Source organism: Agrilus planipennis, unplaced genomic scaffold (genome assembly GCF_000699045.2).
Source record: "Agrilus planipennis isolate EAB-ADULT unplaced genomic scaffold, Apla_2.0 scaffold10, whole genome shotgun sequence".
Classification (NCBI taxonomy): Eukaryota; Metazoa; Arthropoda; class Insecta; order Coleoptera; family Buprestidae; genus Agrilus; species Agrilus planipennis.
Genome location: NW_020442465.1, coordinates 250257 through 269762, shown reverse-complemented (window position 1 = coordinate 269762; position 19506 = coordinate 250257). Strand labels below are relative to the sequence as shown.

The 19506-nt window shown below is 35.2% G+C and overlaps 1 protein-coding gene across 1 annotated transcript in view; it reads left to right on the top strand.

The window, feature by feature from the left end:
- The window catches only part of LOC108732453 (UNC93-like protein), a 266863-nt gene that overhangs the window by 28966 nt on the left and 218391 nt on the right, over window positions 1-19506 (top strand). The window lies entirely within an intron of this gene.

Sequence of the window (19506 nt, the reverse complement as noted above, 5' to 3'; positions counted from 1 at the left end):
AAATAGGGTAAATTTTCATCTTTCCATTATTCATACATTGATGTCAAAGTTTTTAATAATCTTATTGTGTTTTGACAATTCCGAGGATAAATTGGAATTCAGCAAAAAATGATATCTAGGTCGGAACGACTACTTTCTAACCTAGATAGAATTACTCACAAACTAAATTCCACTGTCGCATTAGTTTCTTGTAGCCTGTCGTTATAAGTTATGGAGAATAGGAGCTAATACTATCATCTGATAATATAATGGAACCGAATGCACCTACCTTCTCTCATTTCTTTTAACCAGGGGGTGTCCTTCTCATGAGTCCACCCATGTATCAAGAATTTTGTCGGTTTATTCGGAATATATCCAGAATGTTCTATCGCCGGTGCTTTATTAGTAAGTTGGTATTCCTGTACTATACTTGAATTTTTTCTAAACAAAATGCCGTAGGTACAGTTTAATATAATAAATTATTTATCAGTACTATTGTATATGCAAATATTTCACATAATCACAGCAGTTTTGTAGCTAATACTCACATGTAATAAAGATAAAAAAAGACAACTTCACTTCTTTTGTTATTGTTCACTGCATTTTCGTCCGTTCTAGTTCGCGTATAAACAAAACCGTGAAGATATAATAAAACAATTGCACTGAAGTATTTGGTCATTTCGTGGACGGTAGCTGTGTAAGCTCTGTCGATCGGTTCAACTGTATTTCATAAACTCCTGATTAAATGTTGTGTTCCGATTATGAAAACCCTTAGTAAGCATTAACGGCTTTTATACATGTAGGTACACTTGGTACATGCGTTTCTATTGCGTAATTAATTGTAAAATACAATAGAAACACAAATTGGCTACAAGTATCCTAAGTATCCTAAACGAATTAAAATATTTTATATGATTTTTTAACTTATTATTAGTTTAAAAACTGTTAGCTACCTATGTGGCTATCCGATAGCACTGATAAGGAAGTACGAGGTTTGTTCAAAAAGTATCGCGAATTTTGAATTTCCGCAGGTTACGTGTGTTCGATTGTCATTTTTTTTCTGGCGTTATGTTGGTACCTACTCATGAAACTCATGTTGAATGTTCAGTTAATTTTTGCTCGTCTTCGATTTTTTCCTATTCCAAAAAATGGATCATAGAATCTGTATCAAATTTTATGTGAAAAACAAAATTAAGTGCGAGGACGCATTCTGAATGTTGACTGCGTCATATCTTGGACTGAAGCAACGTTTCTCGGTGATACGAAATGTTCTCAGAGGGTCGAGAAGATGCGAACGGCGAACAGCGTGTCGGATGACCAAGCACGTCAACAACAGACGAAAACATTGATGAAGTGAAGAAAATAGTATTAGTCAGTCGTCGAATTACCTTTAGTGAAGTTTCTGAGGACCTAAACATATCTATTGGCTCCTGCCATTCGCTTTTTACCAATGATTTGGGCATGAGACAGGTCGCCGCGAAATTCGTACAGTATCGCATTAACACTGGTATGGAGCTGTTGGACTCTGTCCGCGACGACCCAAATTTGCTCCAGAGGGTCATAACTGGTGACGAAGAATGGGTTTATGGTTATGACGTGGAAACCATAGCTTAATCATACCAATGGAAGCTGCCGCACGAGCCAAGACCGAAAAAAGCGCACCAAGTTATGTAGAACGTGAAGGTTTTGACAGTTTTCTTCGATTGTAGGGGCGTGGTGCATCGTGAGTTCTTGCCACGGGATAGAACGGTTAATAAGGAATATCACCTGTAAGTTATGCGCAATTCGCACGAAGCAATCCGCCAGAAACATCCAGACTTGAGGAAGAACAAAAATTGGCTTTTGCACCATGATAACGCCCCTGCTCACACGTCGTTGCTTATGCGCGAATTTTTGGTCAAAAACAACACACTTATAATGCCGCAGCCACCATATTCCCCAGATCTGGCCCCCTGTGACTTTTTGTTGTTCCCGAAACTGAAGAGGTCCATGAAAGGACAACGCTACGCTAAGATTGAGGAGATAAAGACGGCATCGAAGGAGGAGCTGAACAAGACCACAAAAAATGAGTTGAGGATTGGAAAAAAACGTTCGCCCAAGTGTATAATATCTGGTGGGGATTACCTTGAAGGGGGCANACTCATGAAACTCATGTTGAATGTTCAGTTAATTTTTGCTCGTCTTCGATTTTTTCCTATTCCAAAAAATGGATCATAGAATCTGTATCAAATTTTATGTGAAAAACAAAATTAAGTGCGAGGACGCATTCTGAATGTTGACTGCGTCATATCTTGGACTCAAGCAACGTTTGTCGGTAATACGAAATGTTCTCAGAGGGTCGAGAAGATGCGAACGGCGAAGAGCGTGCCTGAAGCCCAAGTACGTCAACAACAGACGAAAACATTGATGAAGTGAAGAAAATAGTATTGGTCGGTCGTCGAATTACCTTTAGTGAAGTTTCTGAGGACCTAAACATATCTATTGGCTCCTGCCATTCGCTTTTTACTAATAATTTGGGCATGAGACAGGTCGCCGCGAAATTCGTACCAAAATAGCTCAATTTCGACCAAAAACAGTATCGCATTAACACCGGTATGTAGCTGTTGGACTCTGTCCGCGACGACCTAAATTTACTCCAGAGGGTCATAACTGGTTACGAATAATGGGTTTATGGTTATGACGTGGAAACCAAAGCTCAATCATCCCAATGGAAGCTGCCGCCGAGTCAAGACCGAGAAAAGCGCACCAAGTTATGTAGAACGAGAAGGTTTTGACAGTTTTCTTCGATTGCAGGGGCGTGGTGCATCATGAGTTCTTGCCACGGGGGTCAATAAGGAATATCACCTGTAAGTTATGCGCAATTCGCACGAAGCAATCCGCCAGAAATACCCGGACTTGTGGAAGAACTAAGATTGGCTTTTGCACCATGATAACGCCTCTGCTTACACGTCGTTGCTTATGCGCGAATTTTTGGTCAAAAACAACACACTTATAATGCCGCAGCCACCGTATTCCCCAGATCTGGCCCCCTGTGACTTTATGTTGAAGAGGCCCATGAAAAGATGACGCTAACGTTACTATTGAGGAGCTCGCTATTTTGTTTCATATACACTAAAGAAACGGTTGATGAATTCTGATCAGTTTTGATAAAGAAGGTTATAATGTTTGATTAGATGAATAAAATAATTCGAAGTGGTCTGTATTCTGTCGAAACTGCCAGACGCGGATCGCGATTTCGATCTTTGTGGATCTCATCAGCGCGTCGCTGACAGCTCCGACAGAACACAGATCAACCTTTACCTGCTGTCTTAACAGCGCGTTTTAGAAAATACCACAAATCGCGTGGTAAACGCCATCTGTAGTACGATGTTACATCTTAGGATTTCGTATGTACAGACCACTTCGAATTATTTTATTCGATTATGGTAACGTGCCTATCACGTGGAGGTTAGCTACGCCAGGATTCGTTTCAGCAAGTAGATATCCATATATTTACATGGACCTTGTTGGAACATACGAAATCCTAAAATGTAACATCGTACTACAGATGGCGTTTACCACGCCATTTGTGGTATTTTCTTTAATTAGATGGATTACAGATTTTATTACTTTTGGCACAAAATTAATGCATTGTGGTACAACTGGTGATGTAATAACTTACTTCTGGTATTGCAACGAATGCTAAAAGAACAGCTGCCGTAACAAGATTCACCCAAAATAACCAACGTAAAAATATAAAATAGGAGGCGACTGCTGAACCAAAATGTGATTCAATTTCCTTGATTCTTAATTCCCATGGGATAAGGAAGTTGGATAAATTGGCCATTTCTCTTTTGTAATGTTGCCATTTCTGGAAAGCATACGTAAAGCCTGTTATAATTTACGTTAAATATAAATTAAAAAACAAAAATGAAAGTAACGTTAAGTAGCGACGAAAAAATGCAAGCAATAATGTACGAATTAAATTTGGCGGAGGTGCCGGGAATTATCTAATTAATTTATTTTACCGTTGCAATATAAATGTTCCATCGTGCTAGCATGTCTTTAATCGATCTGCTTTGGGTGAATCGTTCCTGAAGAGCACCTTCATGCTTTTTAACGTAATTTTTTGCTTGTATAACTAGTTTCAGTTTTCTTCTCATGTTCCACGGTTGCATTTTTACATTACTGAGTACCTCCTTGTGCAACTTGATATTTTCAAATATTTGTTCTTGTGTCATTTCCTGTGTTATGCTGTCTTCTAGAGTAATCGCTGTTCTACAACGAATTTCTGTTACTTATAAAAACATTAAACACCTACCTAACTATTGATTGTAAGGGTAATTTCTGTAATTTTTATGACTGATTTTACTGATGAACAAAGCAAGACTATCCCCATCTTACTCTTGGTGTTGCTTGTTACGTCTTGGTGTTGCTCATTTAATCTGATAAAATAGTATCGAAAGTTGTAAGAGTTATGAAAACTCCAGAACTTATCCTTCCCCAAACGCATAAATTGACCTTTTAGCAAATAAAATATTGGGTTGTTCGGAAAGTCATTTCGTTTTTTCCCGACAGAGGATTTAATTGTATTCTTTTGCACCCAACTTCACATTTAAGCCGTATAATTTTTATATGCTTTGAGAGCTCATATAGCAAGGCTTGTGTGTGAAAAATTTCAATTAATTCTACGCAGTAGTTTTTGGTTGGTGCCCTTTTAAATATGGAGAGCGATAAGCAGCATTTTCGACATATCTTACTGTTTTACTACAGAAAGGGTAAAAATGCTGTTCAAGCCAGAAAGAAATTGACTGATGTGTATGGAGAAGGTGTGTTGACAGTACGCCAGTGCCAGAACTGGTTCGCTAAATTTCGATCCGGCAATTTTGATGTCGAAGATGCACCACGTTCGGGAAGGCCGGTTGAAGCTGATAAAGACGCGATAAAGGCATTAGTTGATGTGAACCGGCGAATAACAACACGTGAGATCGGATTGAGGTTAAATTTATCAAATTCAACAGTTTATGACCACTTGAAAGGCCTGGGATTATCCTCGAAGCTCGATGTATGGGTTCCCCATGTTCTCACAGAGAGAAATCTGTGTCGCCGCATTGACGTCTGCGATTCGCTTCTCAAACGTCACGAAAATGATCCGTTTTTGAAGCGCATCATCACTGGGGACGAAAAATGGGTTGTATACAACAACGTCAAACGCAAGAGGTCATGGAGCAAAAAAGATGAACCGGCTCAAACCATTTCCAAAGCCGATATTCACCAAAAAAAGGTGATGCTGTCTGTTTGGTGGGATTTTAAAGGAATCGTTTTTTTTGAGCTTTTACCGGATAACACAACGATTAATTCGGAAGTCTACTGTCATCAGCTGGACAAACTGAATGATGCACTTCAACAGAAAAGGTCAGAACTAATCAACAGGAAAGGTGTAGTGTTTCACCAAGACAACGCGAGACCTCACACAAGTTTGGTCACTCGCCAAAAGCTTTTACAGCTTGAATGGGATACAATGCTACACCCACCATATTCTCCAGACCTGGCACCATCGGATTATTATTTGTTCCGGTCACTCCAAAATTTTTTAGACGGTAAAACCTTCACCGCAAATGAGGAGGTCAAAAACCTCCTCGATCAGTTTTTTGCCAGCAAAGACCAAAAATTTTATGAGGGTGGAATTATGCTACTTATTTGTTTATTATACGAAAACTGTCTTTCATTTCTACAAAAAAAACGAAATGACTTTCCGAACAACCCTATAGTACAAGATATTTGAAAAAAGTAAAACTCATGAAAAAAAATTAGTTTATCTCTGTATTTCAAACACGTGTTATAGAAGTAATAATTTTTCATTTAATCTTGCATATTCGCTATTGGTTTTAGTCCTGGTCTTCTTCGTTCGGTCTTGGCTTTAGTCTGGGTCTTGTTGGTTCGGTCTTGGTCTTCTTATTACAAAGAGGGTCTTGATCATGTATTTTCACAAGACCAAGATCAAGACTGCAAGACTAACACCAATTTTGCTCATCAGTAACTGTCTTTTCGACTTCGAGGCTTCCTTGATGAATAAGAACCCAAATTTTCATTACTCTTTTAAAAAATGGATAATAAATTTTCCATTAAAATTAAAGTATTTTCGATGTAAAATTTTGTTTTAACTCGGACGTTAAAATTTTCTATGAAATTATTTATTTAATTTACTTTATTGACATTTATTCATTTGAGTTGTTGACGCTGAACATCTTTTAGGTAATAAACGGAAAACAAATTTTTCAAAAAAAACTGACGTATATATATGTGTGTTTCACCTTCGATTTAATACTTTTTTGGAAGTCGGACTTTCAAATTTCGTATGAAAACTGTATCACAGCGTAATGAATTTATTAATATATTTTAATGATATTTACTCTCCAGAGCTGCTAGTATACACGGAAGATCTTCTTCTTATAACATTTTCCGGTCCTGGAAGCATTTCCGGATTAAACGGTGAACTTGCTCTTCGACTGTTTCTCCTACGCGATTTTCTTACAGATGCCCTCCTTTGCATAATCGCATTTACGCTGGCTGAATAATCCTCATCTTCGGTTTCCTCTTCATCTAAACCAAACACCTCTTATTTGGTTTTTTAGGCTAATTATCAAGCTAATTTAATAAGACAGGTAACAATGCGATTAATTTCAGTAGGTACACATTATTGATATATAAATCTTTATAAATCAATCCATTGTTTAGTCAGTTACTACTAGAAACAACTGAATTGTCTTTAACCATAATATCAGGGATTTCCCTAAATTTCGCTAAGGTGTTGGTTTCGACCTATTCATTACTTATTGTAGAAATAGAATATTCATTTGTCAAAAAATAGTACACTCTACAGATACTACCAGTTATTCTTAAAAATAAAATTTTGGAATCACTTCGGAATATAAATAATGAAATAGTTATATAACAACTTCGCTATTAATTTGCTGGCTGGCGTTAAGTAGGACCCTGTTTTCAATTAAAAAAGGGTTATATTGTCCTATAATGTAGAACTATTTAGGTAGAAACATAATTTGGTATCAAAATAACCACACGATTGATCAGTTTAATATATACGAGAGTGAATCGAAAAGTTCTTAGAAGTACATATTTATAATTTTTTTTGGGGATAATATAGAATTCCTTTTAAAGAGCATCAATCACACAATATTTATACCAAGTGTTACCTGTTTTCATCAATTTGTTCGCATGGAACTAATTGTTTTGTACAACTCGTTTCTAAAAACTGTTAAAAACAAAGAGGTAGATTAAGCCATAAAGATGACTCATGTTCTGACCGTCCTTCAACCTCCATTATGGAAGAAAATACCAAAAAGGTTGAGAATGCCAGAAGGCCTGACGAATACTGGACCGTATTATGTAAATTTAATTCTAGAAGTGTGTGAAGCAATTAAATTAAAGAAAAACGTCGTGGAAACTATCGTTAGGCGTGTTGTTTCTTCACGAAAACGTTTTTGCTCATTCATCAGAATTTGCGCTCAAGGCAATCCGCTGTATTGGCTTCAATCTCCTTGACCACCTACCATATTCTCCGGATTTAGCCCCTAGTGATTTTCACCTATTCCCAAAATTAAAAAATCATATTCGTGGAACTAAATTTAATAATAAACTAATAAACGTGTATCTATAGATGTATTGCATTAAGGGAAGATTATGTATAAAAATAAAATATTTTTGTTTCGTTTTTAGCATTTTTAAATTGATTTTATGAACTTTTTGAATTTGAATTAAACTATTTATGATGCCAATGTAACTTATTGCAATCTATGTACATTGGACAATCAGGTAGAGTGATTTCAAAACGCATTTTTGAACATTTTTCGCCGTTAAAAATAAAAAAGTAACTTTAGTGAAGTGGCTAACTTAACATTAACATTTTACATTCAAATATTTAAAAAACGAAGAAAGTTATCTCTGTTAGAGAATTTAGAAATTGAAAAGGCGTTAGATAAGAAAAACTATTTAGTCAATAACCAAGTAAGATTTACAACATATAATCCCTTCCTTCCAGCTGTTATTAAGTTCAGATTAAACAATCATCGCAATTGTTTTTATGCGTTTTTTATTAACAGTTCGATAAATTTTGCGTCAGCTATTTCATTGAAATACATCTACTGCACCCCTAAAACTTACGAAAGTAACAGGTCTAATGTTGATCGTTAAACTTACCTGTTGCATTTGAACCCTGTTGCTTATCCATGGCTGATTTATGACGGTAGTGTAATCGGGCTCTTGACGATAAGTCACTTTTGATTGAATCTTCCGCAAAAGTTACAGAAACACGATCGACGGAAGGCTGAGGCGACAATTGCTCCTTCTATAATTATCACAATTTGAACACGTTGTATAAATTTAGTTGATTTTAAACCGATAGAACTTAGAGTTACTAACAACAAATGTGTAAGTACTAATCTTTAACAAGAAACAATTGTAAAAAATTACGTAGATAGATTTATGTCCGAAAGTTTAGAAAGTTCAAAAAAACTTTTCTTTAGTTTTGTTTTGTACGTGAGGAAGTCTGGAGAATTTTTAAATCCGTTTCGAAAGAAGTAAATGCCCTAAGGGAACTAAAAGGCGACAAGCGAGAATGAGCGTTCTTATCGGAACACAACCGACAAATGGTTGTATTTCGCCCTGGAGAATTGAAGATAAATTAAAGGGGCTAGAAGTCGAGAATACAAGAAATAATTTAATCGGAATCATGAAAAACTCTCTAGAACACGCATTTATTCAATGTGGCCACTCCTAAGATCCATATTACGCGATGACCGAATTGATGTACGTATACTCTATTCCAAATTTAATAACACACTCTCATGTTCTTTGTACAATATTATAGACAATACTTTTTTAAAAAAATAATTAGTTATTATTGAATTAATTTTACTCACTACAGATAACTTCAAATTAATTATCATCATCATAAGATCATCAGTCCTAAGACTGGTTGGACACGTACGTCCACTCTTTCCTATCCTGAGCTAAATTTCGCGTTTCCCTAAAACTAAAACAACCCACTTGCTTAACTATTTGCGAACAGTAATCTAATCTAGATCTACCTCTACCCCTCCTAACTCCTATTTCTGCCTCTAATATGTCTCTCACTAGACCTTCACGCCTGAGAAGGTGTCCTACTAACCTATCTCGCCTATTTCTTATTGACTTTTTCTTAGAGTCCTCTGTTCTCCTATTCTTTCTAATACCTCTTCATTACTAACTTTTTCTATCCACGCTATCCTCATCATTCGCCTATAACACCACATTTCGAACGCTTCTAACCTTTTCTTTTCCGCCGCTCCCACTGTCCACGTTTCTCACCCGTACAGCGCTGCGCTCCAAACATACAGCTTTAACAACCTCACTCGAATTTCTAAATTAACTCTTCGCGAGCATAGAAGTGACTTCTTTTCATTAAAGGCTATACGACCCTGCGCTATCCTCTGCTTTATATCTCTACTACTCCTTCCGTCCTGACTTATCTGACTTCCTAGATATCTAAAATTAGCCACTTCTTCTAATTTATCGTCTCCTATCTTTATATTCGCTATTTCCCTACTTTTTCTTCCCTTGCATACCAGTATTTTTGTTTTACTTTTATTTATTTCCATACAATACTGTTTTGTCAATACCGCTTCCATTTTATTTAAACCTATCTCTAAATCCTCCTTGCTAGATAATAATACTATTATATCGTCTGCAAATCTAAGCATATTTATCTTTTGCCCCTGTATATCTATCCCTACTCCAAATTAATGAGGAAAAATTGTTGCCTAGTCTAACCTATCCTAACCTCAAATTAATTAGAAAAAATTGCCACGCCCTTGCCGGGATTAGAACCCGCGCCTCTAAATATACGCATCAGTACAAGGAAGTAACAACAGCAACATCGACAATACCAAAAATTGTTGCCACATAACCAGATACTTAAATGTCTACTATTAATAATTTAAATGTTTATTTTAGGAAAACAAAGACCAATTTTCCTAATTTTTGGTTACTATTAAAAAGCGAAAAACTTTTGTTGTTTGTATGTGTGGGACAATTTCTAAACCTACAAGCAATTTTTTCGTTATCGGACAGGTATAACCAGTAAGTAGGTGGATTAGTTCAAATCGCAAAATAGTTTGAATGTAGTATGCATCAATTTATTAAGCTCGTCCGCTCATAACTGAGAGAAAAACAGATTTTCAGAAGAAATATTCACCTATTCCTGGCTTTTTTGTATCGTATTAATTTCGAGCGAGCCGACGTTTAATTCGCCCTCCGACATGCGATCTAGTGTTTTATGTTTTATGCTGGAGAATATTTTATCATCTAATGCTTTTTCTTCGGAGAAACCTAAATGGGAATTTTACTCGGTTCAGTGTCAATTCGATCTTAATTAATTTTTTTATTAGCTAGATAAAATGAAGAAGCGAGCAAAAAAGCAAATACAGAACAAAACAGAAACAAAAGTATTTTTATGGAGTACCTAGTATTAGGTGGGTACCTGATTCATTCTTGATATGTGTCAGGGACTTTTGTTATCCATTGATAGCAAATACGAGTATAATAGGTATTGCAAATTTTTGTGCGTGGGTCAATTTCAGAAGGCGAAGTCGAAAATAAATATTTCTCAGTCCACATCCAGCATCAGAGATGGAAGGATCGCTGAAGAAGCTCGTGCTAGTAAAACGGTTAGGAAGATCCGAATCACCACAGTATCAGGTCACCTACTGACCGCGTAAGGCTACCCCTAAATGGGGGATATTTTATTATTTGTCCGCCACATTTTGTAATTTATAATAACCACTTTTGGGCCACCTTTGGAAGATGTCGTCCACGTAAGTCGATGTAACGGTGAAAATAAGAATCTTTGCTTAATTAAGGCCAGAAAATTCGAAAACTATTAACAATTGCATCAATCGTGGCAGCGAAGACTTGAATCAAAATGAATGGTGAGGAAATACGAGGGCGGTTCAATAAGTACCCGTGTTAGAAATGAAGACACCTTTTTTTTTAAAATTTGTTTTTTTATTTTTCAACATAGTCCCCTTTTAGAAAGATACACTTCTCCCAACGACCCTGCCATTTTTTTTACCCCTCCAAAAAATAAGATTTGTCGAACTCTCCAAAATCCCCCCTGTCTCGGCGATGACTTCCTCGTTTGAGCTAAATTTCTTTCTCGCTAGTCATTTCTTCATGGTAGGGAACAAGATGAAGTCGCAGGGAGTCAAATCGAGTGAGTACGGGGTGTGCGGCAGCAAATTCATAACGTAATTCATGCATTTTGGCGGCAACAACTCCTGATGAATGTGCCGGTGCGTTATCGTGTTGAAAACGCACCTTCTTTTTCGTCAAATGCGTCCGTGTCTCCTTCAATTTTTTGTCGAAGCGGTCCAATAACTCACTGTAGTATTGTCCAGTGATCGTTCTTCCTTTTCCTAAAAAATCCGTAAAATGATTTCCTCGGTAACAACGTTTGCCAGGCTTCCTGGTCGCTCCTATCAAAAACGGATCTTTGCCCACGTTTAAATTCGTTGAAGCAATATCTAACTGTGGTCGTAGATGGCGAAATGTCTCCATAAACAGTATCCAACTTTGTTTTCATCTCCTCGCATTTTTTCCCATCCAAAAACAAAAAGCGAGTTACCGAACGATACTGCTCCTTTTCCATCTTAGCGAAAATAACGAAACACGTCTCAGTCGAATGGCTGCCAAATCCAAACTAACCTATCAATCAGTCTGAAATTCGTTTTGGCGTGGTTTGATAGATAGCAGCACACGATGACAACACCAATTTCCCTCAGGAACGTCCTCCGTCTTCAAACACGGGTACTTATTGAACCGCCCTCGTAATGGCAAAGACGTACTAGCCGGTTTCTTTTTGCTTGAACTCTGTTGTAGGTTTTAATTTTCATATAATGTAAGACATTATATCATCATTGAGATTACAGTAAAAAATTACTAAATGAAGACACTGCATAATTTTATACATGAGTTGACTACTTCGACTTTTATTTTTTTATTACATCGGGTTAAATTCATATTCAGGTTGAGAACTGTAGGCCTTTTTAATCGGCTTTGCCTTCCGAATTTGACCCACGATCTCAAAGCCAACGTTTCGCACAGAACAAGAAATGATTAAAGGTAAATAAAGTTGGAAAATTTGTACCTACAACTGTTAAATTTATTTAAAAGTACATATGTATAGATATATTTTATAGGTATATTATTTCTTCTTGTTCTTCATTGTCATTTTAAGAAAGGAACTGTAAGATATTATCAATTATACATATATTAGCACTGAAGTACCTACATCAAGTTTGTAAGCCAAGCCCAAATTCGTCATCAATATCGTGCATTTTAACTTACCCTTAGATACATTATAGCATAATCACATAATCCGATATTTGCATGGGGTTGGTGGCAATCTAAACTTCGATAAAAGCTTTTGCGTTAAACTCGGCAACAGTAATTGCATTTCAAATTAGCGAGAATTGAATACATGTGTATGTATGTATTACTTATACTGAGTGAACTCATTCCACACCTCATTCCGTGATCAAAATAATATAAATTGATCAGCAGAAAAAAAAAACGGACACAAGGTTATTTTCATTTTCGATAGATTTTATCAGTTAATATCTAAAGTTCAGCTTAAGATCATTACGCGGAGTAAAACTTTATAATGTCATTTCTCGACAAAAGACATGAAATATTAATTTGAAATCGTTTTTTTGATTTTTTGTTTACCTACTACAAACTACCTCAAATTAATGAGGGAAAAATTGTTGCTGTTGTCAGAACATTGGTGCGTAAAGCCAAACGTCCCGGGTTCGATTCCCGGCGGGCGTGTGACAACAGCAACAATTTTTCCCTCATTAATTTGAGGTAGTTTGTATTGGGTAAATAAAAAATCGAAAAAATGATTTCAAATTAATATTGCATATTAATCCACTATTAAGTAACTAACAATGTCATAGGATTTCATATATTCAAAAGACATGAATGCAATAAATTTACTTATGGACTGACTGGTCAAAGGTGATCTACAAGTAAAGGAGTAAAGGATATTCTTTTACGAAGTTTTTCAACACTAGAATAAAGCGTATTGAAAATTACTTTCAAATAACGATTATCCAAAAAATTTGAATCACATTGCGATCTTGCAAATGAAAATAATTTGCTTTTTGTAAATAACGAAAGGCTTAATATTAAAACGTATAATGCACCTAATTAACTTAAAGCCTCTTTTGATAAACAATTTGGACGTTGTACCTCTTTATCTCCGGACATCTCGCCAGGGAGTTTCCTTCGACTTCCATTAGATCCCCTTCTCAGAATGCCAACCGGTGGACTAAGGTATCGCAATCCCTCCAATCCCCTACATTCTCTCAGCATTGCTTCCAAATGCTTCTTGATGTCCTCTGCATTTTCTTCTGGTGAATCCTTTCCGTCCATATTTTCTTTTCGTTTAATAACTAATTCGGTTTAGAAGAAAAAGATGGACATAGATATATATCTAGAAAGTAACTATCTGAAAAAATATGACAAATATTTTTGTTCTCATTATAAAATTACCTACCATCATTTCAGATAGATTATTTATTTATATGTATATCAGAATAATCTTGGCCAAATAATTCGTATAAACGCCTCGTTGGGATGTAATTAATGTCTATTTAAAAAGATTTATCTCATCCCTTAGGCGACGTTGCTATCATTAATTAATCGTCGATTTGATCAAGAATAATTTCCGATAAATTAGTCGCGAAAATCACTGCAGATGAGAAATCAAATTACACAAGATATTAATAAATCAAGAAAGTCTAGGGTAAAGGAACTTTAATCAAATCAAATAATTCTGAAAGTGTAATTAAAGTAATGGAAGTGTAGATATCAATTCCATCATGAAGAACGAAAATAAACGATGATGACGGATCGAACGAAATCATATTTTACTTACTACAGCAGTGATAGTAGTATTTTAGGTCGACAAGCGGCTATACATCTTGGGAATATATGTGATGTTGTACTGACACGAAATAGGGACACAAGACCAACAACCACGAGTTAACTTACCAACAGACCAACAGAACCAGCGAGCCAATCAACCCCGGCATGAGAAGTCCATTTCAAACACCACGCGAGCCGCACCCTTTGCTTATTCTCCACCGCCCACAATGTACTAATAGTGTTAGCCTTTTATTTTTCACCACGCGTCCTTTGCAAGGGTGTATGCAAAGTGACGTGTGCTTATCAACTTCAATTAGCTGGAATTTTGATCCCAATTAATTACCAGGCGGCATATACCTATATATATATATATATAATTGGACAAACGTAATGTACACCTTTGAGCAGGATACATTACGTGTTATTGCTAACACAGATTTCAAAGTGAAAAAAAATTAATCGAGAAAATGACTTAATGGCGTGTTGGTTTTTGTGCTGTCAGCGTACCGTTATAGCACGCAGATGATTTTACTAACCCCCTAGGGAACTTTATCAACGTATCATTTTGCTGGATTCTACTTTTTATGACGTTGGTATACGTGTAGGTATTCTTTTGTTTAATTTCCATGTACAACGGACCGTTAAAGTACAAGCCGTTGTATGACCTTCTATCTCAAGGGAAAAACGGAACCCTTTATGGTACCGTTATGTCTCGTCATTATTAAGCCTTCCTGGAATGGGAAAAGGGCATCAAACTGAAACCTTGTACATTTGAACATTAATTTGAAATCATTTTCGATTTTTCATCCACTACAAGCTTCCTCAAGTCATTGAGGAAAAGTGTTTCTGTTGCTGTTGTCATATCCCCGCCGGGAATCGAACCCGGGACCTTTGGCGTCACGTACCAATGCTCTCACCACTAAGCTACGACAGATGACAACGGCAATCACGACAAACCGAGCCTACGAGGTTACAGATTTTTTATTAACTTAATTGTATATCTACTAAATATATGAAACCCTATAACATTTTTAAGTACTAATAATGGTAAATATGCGATATTAATTTGAAATAATTTTCGATTTTTTATCCACTACCGTGTGACAACAGCAACAAAAATACTATTCCTCATTAACTTGAGGAAGTTTGTAGTGGATAAAAAATCGAAAATGATTTCAAATTAATATTGCATATTAAACACTATTAGTAATTAAAAATGTCATAAGGTTTTGTACATTTTATAGTAGTTAGAGATTATAATTAATCTAATAGTAAGTATCTAACACGTAGGTATCTAAGGGTCTGTTCAAATAACAGTTAACGCTCCTCATCAAGATATTAGAACCCCCTTCCACCCTTATATCGTTTCGTAGTGTCTTGCTTTACATCCCTCCCCTTTCCAACGTTCAGGAGCGTCTTATTAGGTTTTTTCCCAAGCTCGGGTCAGATTGTATCAAAAGGGATGTCAAAAATTACATATCTAACGCATAATTAATTCATTCCGACCTTACCCCTCCGCCCCCCGTGGTACACAGGTTACTTTACCTCCCTCCACCCTCCTAGTTTCGCTATATGTTATGCCTTTTGGCATATTTTTTCAAGTCTCTTAAAAAATTGTACTGAGGATTTCTTTGTACTTTATTAGATTTTCCAAAGGATAAACTCAATTCGATTTTGAAACTTTTAATTTTTTTGTTCCAACATGAGTTAAAACTGCCAAAATATGTACCTGCATTTTAATGCGTGATCTAAGGTAACTAATACTTACACTTTGATCAACATCGGTCACTTTTCGAATTTTCTCCAAGCATGCCCTCATGTTTGTTCACATTTTTTTACGTAAATTTCAATATTAACCATCAACAGATACTTTGGAATCGGGAAACATTCAATTCGTAATTAAATCAATCATAATTTGTTTTCACATTTTATTTTGTAAAATTTATAGGTATAAAAAAATCAGTCGTGATTACAATAACGCACTGGTGTATTCTTTTATTACTAACATTTATTTATTTCCTATTATTTATCTATCAAATTAATTAAAATACATTTCCTGACCGAATGGAAAGCTAATGATTACTTGGATAATTTATTTAAACTTATTATAATGATTGATTACCTTAGTCATACGAATTGTTATAATAGCACTGTGGTTTCTGGACTTCCCACAGATATGCACCTATTTATTGTTAAATTTAGGGGTAGTTAGTATGATGAAACGTATAATGTGCAAATTATAGAGATTATAAAGATCGAACATTATAGTTAATTATTCTTTAAAAGAATATTATGAAGACGTTAGATTTGTCAATTTTATAGTAACATAATCGTAATTAACATTAAGTTAATTATGAAATGTTCCATTTCAGCAAAAGGATCTAATTACTTTACCTCAACTCAATTTAATTAATTGATAATGAGTTTCAAAATGATTTATCAGAAAAACTCTACTCTTTTAAATTCTCAACAATTATTGACTAATTAATGCGTGGACTTGTTAGATTGACAATTTTTAGCCTTTTGGTCAAAATAGCTCAATATCTTGACATACTAGAGCATTTTGTATACATAATTTTAATTCGGTGTTGAAAATTATTCAAAAAGAAAATATCTACTGTCTCTAATTCCTCCATTAAAAAATAGTAAATAGGAAAATAGTCTTCAGGAAATAGTTTTCTACTGTATAATTTTAAAAATGAGCTTATAAATTTGTACTTTTTGTTAAAAGGTGCTGAAACTTATTTATTATCTTTTTCTTATTAATTTATTAACTTTGCACATTATAATTTCACCCAGTTTTAAATCGTTTCTTATGTTATTAAATCTGAAAAATAAATACGCGAAAGCCTATTTCCTTTTCTTTGGGTATGTTTGTTTGGTTCGACGACAAAACTATCCACGATATTTACACCCAGGAAATGTTTTCTGGGTCGTAGAGAGAAATTGCGGGCCCGGCCGTGACTGCATGCATATAAAATATGAAAGCTCATGGTGAAATGAAAAACAAACATTAAACTGGTGTTAACCTGATTGGGGTCTAAAGGCTGTTATCGGTTGGAATTGCTTTCTAGCGTTTCGCTAACACGAATGACTTCTTCAGAGGTCCTTTCAGATCCTGGATGTAAACTGTCCAGCATCAGAGGTGGATAAGAACTGTCTAAATCAAGCATCAGAGATGGAAGGACCTTTGATGAAAATCCAACTGATTCCAAGAAGCAACTGCAACTGACGATGACCTTCAGACCTGAATTAAGTCCGGGCCTGGGAGATTCCCATCACCTTTCCTCTTTTTCAAAGGTCCTTATTTTCCTATTGTTTTAATATTTATTTATTCACTGACTCAGTTTTAATAACGCGGAAGTTTCTTGTCGCCGTTTCTTTTTTGCACCTTCGATAAATCAAGTAATTGCATTGAAGGTAAAAAACTTATACTAACTTTGGAACTTGTAATACTACAATACTTTCCAATCTATTAAAAACTTATTTATCAAATACGAATGTATAGGTACTAACAATTGATTACGATTATGATGGAAGAAATTATCTTTCTCTTGTTGGGAAGAAAGTATACATAAGAATGTATTGTAAACGAAATGATTAGATTGCTGGCAATTTTGATGAAACATAAGAGGCTCTGTGCATTCCGATGAAGCCTTCAGTTTTGCTCTAATTTGAAATTAAAATGAATTAGATATTAAATGATTTACTGTGGAATGTATGAAGGGGCTTTACAGAAAACTTTCTATTAAATAATCTTAATTCCATCTTCATTAAACATTATGAATTAATTACACAATTATAATTAAAACGTTGTAACTTTGCCAAACTTAAGGCCGAGTAATTTACGTTGCTTTTTAATACTAAGTTTCGATAAGAGAGATCTCGTTCCTTCAATAATGGCACGTTCTTCGTCTTCGTATTCGTCGAAATCGTCATGATCCTGATCCTGATTCGACACGAAACCGCTTTCCGGACGTGAGATCGGCAGATGATCGATCGTTTCAAACCAACGTTCCACTTTTGCTGACGACGTCAACTGTTAAAGATTATATTGAAACTTATATAATAAAAATATTAAAGAAATTAAACAAAATTCGAAACTTATATGGCTGACGTAATAATGATAATAACACATCAGTGTGAAAAATATTTTCAATTAATAAATTGACACTTTTTCTTAGGGATTTACCACCAGATCGTAATTTTGCCGGGTACCCTAAAAAACACTACTGTTAATGACTCATGTTTTCGTTCTGACCAGCTTGCTGTTCTCACGAAGGTCCGAAACCACAAAAAGTCGTTTAAACACTAAAACAATGAAATTTTAATTCTTGGTTAGTAGATTTTCAACGGAAAGGTTGAGTCTACCGAGTCTACAATGTTTATAAATGGTAAAAGTTTACAGGGTAATAAAATTATATTAATAAATTATATACTACTGATGTATTCTTGTCCACCAGAAAAAGTAAACACAAGAAAAGGTTAGAAGCGTTCCAAATGTGGTGTTATAGGCGAATATACCGTGGATAGAGAAGGCTAGAAATGAAGAGGTATTAGAAATAATAGGAGAATAGAGGACTCTATGGAAGTCAAGAAGAAATAGGCGAGATAAGTTGGTAGGACACCTTCTCAGGCATGAAGGTCTAGTCAGAGACATATTAGAGGCAGAAACGGAAGTTAGGAGGAGTAGAGGTAGACCTAGATTAGATTACTATTCGCAAATAGTTAAGGATTGCGGATTGTTCTAGTTTTAGGGAAATGCGAAGATTAGCTCATGATAGGGAAAAAGTGGAGGTGCGTGTCCAACTAGTCTGAGGACTGACAACCTTATGATAATGAACTATATTGAAATACGAAATAATTTAGTATAGTAATCAATAAACAATACAAATTAAGAAAAACGACATATCCCAATACAATCTTAATTATCAATTTTCATTAGGGAGAATTTTTATTATACTTATTAAATAATTATTAGTGACGTTTGGCGTCATTGTCCGGTATTTAATTTAATGGAATTCAATATCGATTGTTGTACTTTCTCTTCAATTGACTCACAAGGAACCACCACAAGAGATGACTCAATAGTTTCCATTATACCTAATAATTGTTAGTCCATTTTGGAGAACCAATTTCAGAATAACCAGATTTATGTTCACAATTAGGGTTCTCAAGGGTCAAATCTTATTACTAATTTTACAATATAAATTAACATGCCCTGACTGACCTATTTGTATTGTTAATCTGAAATCTCAAAATTCAGAAACGTAAAATTGAGTGTTGAGTCCTTTTGTAATGTAAACACCTACTAATAAATAAATTTTTCAATATTCTTCCTCCAAAGGAGTAAAAACGGGTATCTAAACTGTTTACTTACCTATTAAATTGAATTTCATCCAGACATTTTAAAAAATATAAAAATTAGAAACACATAATTATCCTTCAAGAAAACTGTAAAGAAAGTTCAGACTCCTCGCGGATGAAGTAGCAAAAGCCATTAGTTATCAATAATCGTGCAACATATTTCATTTATATTATTTATTTTTTAACAGTTTGACT